Raw genomic sequence first — 4,854 nt, forward strand, 5'->3', positions numbered from 1 at the left:
ATCTTCCCACCCTCTCCCTCTCCCATAGGGTCCATAAGACTGTTCTATACATCAGTGTTTCTTTTGCTGTCTCGTACACAGGGTTATTGTTACCATCTTTCTAAATTCCATATATATGCGTTATTATACTGTATTGGTGTTTTTCCTTCTGGCTTACTTCACTCTGTATAATAGGCTCCAGTTTCATCCACCTCATTAGAACTGATTCAAATGTTTTCTTTTTAATGGCTGAGTAATATTCCATTGTGTATATGTACCATTGCTTTCTTATCCACTCATCTGCTGATGGACATCTAGGTTGCTTCCATGTCCTGGCTACTATAAACAGTGCTGCGATGAACATTGGGGTACATGTGTCTCTTTCCCTTCTGGTTTCCTCAGTGTGTATGCCCAGCAGTGAGATTGCTGGATCATAAGGCAGTTCTATTTCCAGTTTTTTAAGGAATCTCCACACTGTTCTCCATAGTGGCTGTACTAGTTTGCATTCCCACCAACAGTGTAAGAGGGTTCCCTTTTCTCCACATCCTCTCCAGCATTTATTATTTGTAGACTTTTGGATCGCAGCCATTTTGACTGGTGTGAAATGGTACCTCATGGTGGTTTTGATTTGCATTTCTCTGATAATGAGTGATGTTGAGCATCTTTTCATGTGTTTGTTAGCCCTCTGTATGTCTTCTTTGGAGAAATGTCTATTTAGTTCTTTGGCCCATTTTTTGATTGGGTCATTTATTTTTCTGGAGTTGAGCTGTAGGAGTTGCTTGTATATTTTTGAGATTAGTTGTTTGTCAGTTGCTTCATTTGCTATTATTTTCTCCCATTCTGAAGGCTGTCTTTTCACTTTGCTAAAAGTTTCCTTTGATGTGCAGAAGCTTTTAAGGTTAATTAGGTCCCATTTGTTTATTTTTGCTTTTATTTCCAATATTCTGGGAGGTGGGTCATAGAGGATCCTGCTGTGATGTATGTCAGAGAGTGTTTTGCCTATGTTCTCCTCTAGGAGTTTTATAGTTTCTGGTCTTACGTTTAGACCTTTAATCCATTTTGAGTTTATTTTTGTGTATGGTGTTAGAAAGTGTTCTAGTTTCATTCTTTTACAAGTGGTTGACCAGATTTCCCAGCACCACTTGTTAAAGAGATTGTCTTTAATCCATTGTATATTCTTGCCTCCTTTGTCAAAGATCAGGTGTCCATATGTGCGTGGATTTATCTCTGGGCTTTCTATTTTGTTCCATTGACTATATTTCTGTCTTTGTGCCAGTACCATACTGTCTTGATAACTGTGGCTTTGTAGTAGAGCCTGAAGTCAGGCAGGTTGATACCTCCAGTTCCATTCTTCTTTCTCAAGATCGCTTTGGCTATTCGAGGTTTTTTGTATTTCCATACAAATTGTGAAATTATTTGTTCTAGTTCTGTGAAGAATACTGTTGGTAGCTTGATAGGGATTGCATTGAATCTATAAATTGCTTTGGGTAGTATACTCATTTTCACTATATTGATTCTTCCAATCCATGAACATGGTATATTTCTCCATCTATTAGTGTCCTCTTTGATTTCTTTCACCAGTGTTTTATAGTTTTCTATATATAGGTCTTTAGTTTCTTTAGGTAGATATATGAATGTTGATCTTTAAGCCAACTTTTTCACTCTCGTGTATTTGTCCTGTATATGTGCTGGGCTTGTGCTTAGTCGTGTCCGACTCTTTGCAACCCTATGGACTGTAGCCCACCAAGCTCCTCTATGGGTATTCTTCAGGTAAGACTACTGGAGTGGGTTGCCATGCCTTTCTCCAGGGGATTTCCAAACCCAAGGACTGAACCCAGGTCTGCCACATTGCAGGCGGATTCTTTACCATCTGAGCCACCAGGGAATCCCACGAATACTGGAGGAGCCAGGGGATCTTCCTGACGCAGGAATCAAATTGGGGTCTCCTGCATTGCAGGCAGATTCTTTACCAGCTGAGCTATGAGGGAAGCCCATGCTATATATAATAGTTTGCATCTGCTAACCCCAGACTCCCAATTCATCCCTCCCCCACCCCATTGCCCCCTGGCAACTACAAGTCTGTTCTCTATGTCTGTAAATCTGTTTCTGTTTCATCAGTTCAGTTCAGTTCAGTTGCTCAGTCATGTCGGTCTCTTTGCGACCCCATGAATCGCAGCACGCCAGGCCTCCCTGCCCATCACCAACTCCCGGAGTTTACCCAAACTCATGTCCATTGACTCGGTGATGCCATCCAACCATTTCATCCTCTGTCCTCCCCTTCTCCTCCTGTCCCCAATTCCTCCCAGCATCAGGGTCTTTTCCAATTAGTCAACTCTTCGCATGAGGTAGCCAAAGTACTGGAGTTTCAGCTTCAGCTTTAGCATCAGTCCTTCCAATGAACACCCAGGACTGATCTCTTTTAGGATGGACTGGTTGGATCTCCTTGCAGTCCAAGGGACTCTTGAGAGTCTTCTCCAACCCCACAGTTCAAAAGCATCAATTCTTCGGTGCTCAGCTTTCTTCACAGTCCAACTCTCACATCCATACATGACCACAGGAAAAACCATAGCCTTGACTAGACGAACCTTTGTTGGCAAAGTAATGTCTCTGCTTTTTAATATGGCATCTAGGTTGGTCATAACTTTCCTTCCAAGGAGTAAGCGTCTTTTAATTTCATGGCTGAAATCACCATCTGCAGTGATTTTGGAGCCCAAAAAAGTAAAGCTGACACTGTTTCCCCATCTATTTCCCATAAAGTGATGGGACCAGATGCCATGATCTTAGTTTTCTGTTTCATAGATAGATTCATTTGTGTCATATTTTAGACTTCACATATAAGTGTTATCATTGGTCTTTTTCTGTCTGACCTACTTCACTTAGTAGGATAATTTCTAGGTTCATTCCTGTTTCTGCAAATAGCATTATTTCACTCTTCTCTATTGCTTAGTAATAGTCCATTGTGTGTGGGGATGAATACCAACTCTTCTTTACCTGTCTGTGGACATTTAGGTGTTGTCATGTCTTGGCTATTGTGAATAGTCTGCCCCTATTATTGATTCCGCTCCCTGCTCACAGTGGAAGATGCCCTCCCCCATCTAAAGCTGATTCTTATATCCAGACCCTCCTTCTTCTTCCGGTCCAACTCCATCAACTATCCTTCCTCAGATACAGTGTCTCTAACCATTAAATGTCTACCAGCTCTTAACTATCAGCATTTAAACATGAACCAGGCTTTACCTTCTTAAAAGACTCTTCCTATATCCTATATATATGTTTCTTCTATGTAGCATGTTATTTCCTTCCTTCAGAGCCAAGTTTCTTTGAAGAACTGACTGTATTCATGGTCTTTGCTTCCTATTTCTTATTAATGTCCCAACCACTATGATGATTGAAGTGAAGTGAAGTGAAGTGAAGTCACTCAGTCGTGTCTGACTGTTTGCGACCCTGTGGACTGTAGCCTACCAGGCTCCTTGTCCATGGGATTCTCCAGGCAAGAATACTGGAGTGGGTTGCCATTTCCTCCTCCAGGGTATCTTCCCGACCCAGGGATTGAACCTGGGTCTCCCACATCACAAGCAGACGCTTTAACCTCTGAGCCACCAGGGATGATTACAACACAGTAAAATGGGCCAAAATAAATGCCTCAGTCTCCTCACCAGTACAATGCAGATTATTACAATACCCACATCAGGACTGTGAGGATTAAATCAGTTATTATATATTAAAGCCCTTAGGACTGCCTGGCACTGTAAATGTTAACTATCATTACTATTATAAAATCATTTCTTAATTACACAGCTGCAAGTGTAAGGATAAGATTAAGAGAATGGAGAGTGCCAACCTCAAAGTTTTGCCCAACCAAACAACAGATACAGCTGTTGGAAAGTGACTTTTTAAAGGACACATTGGAATAAATGACTTTCCTATGCTGTAAACTTCATTCAGTGAAAGTGAAAGTCCCTCAGTCCTGTCGGGACTCTTTGCGACTCCATGGTCTGTACAGTCCATGGAATTCTCCAGGTCAGAATTACTGCAGTGGGTAGCCGTTCCCTTCTCCAGGGTATCTTCCCAACCCAGGGATCCAATTCAGACCTCTCGAATTGCAGGCGGATTCTTCACCAGCTGAGCCACGAGGCAAGTCCAAGAATAACTCCATTCAGACATGTATCTTATTCTTTGTTCTGTTCCCAGGACTCCGCACAAGGTCTGGAGAATAGCAAATACTCAATATCCATCCATTTTTCTATCATCTCATCTAATATTCATCTTAACGGATAGACACTTGATAGCAACTTATTAATAGAATTCTTCTGCCTCCAAAATGAACTCAATAAATCTGTCGGCTTGGTACATTTTTAAAAATTCGTTTAAATTTAATGTACTTTTTTTCAGAATCAACCATGAACCACACGCACACGCTGCTAGTTTTACTTAACAAAAGCATATTGAAGTTTACGAGAGAGGAAAATAACCCCCTAATGGCACCCCACTCCAGTACTCCTGCCTGGAAAATCCCATGGACGGAGGAGCCTGGTAGGCTGCAGTCCATGGGGTCGCTGAGGGTCAGACACGACTGAGCGACTTCACTTTCACTTTTCAATTTCATGCATTGGAGAAGGAAATGGCAACCCACGCCAGTGTTCTTGCCTGGAGAATCCCAGGGACGGGGGAGCCTGGTGGGCTGCCGTCTATGGGGTCGCACAGAGTCGGACACGACTGAAGTGACTTAGCAGCAGCAGCAGCAGCAGCAGCAAGCTGTCTCCTAGTCTCCTAGGAGACGGGGGTCTGACGTCAGTGAACCGGCATGCTAGAACGCCCTACTGCGCATGCCTGCCGGCGCCCCAGCGTAGGCTGGGTGCAGTGCGCATGTCACGC

The sequence above is a fragment of the Bos indicus x Bos taurus genome, chromosome 4 (assembly GCF_003369695.1).
Source record: "Bos indicus x Bos taurus breed Angus x Brahman F1 hybrid chromosome 4, Bos_hybrid_MaternalHap_v2.0, whole genome shotgun sequence".
NCBI lineage: Eukaryota > Metazoa > Chordata > Mammalia > Artiodactyla > Bovidae > Bos > Bos indicus x Bos taurus.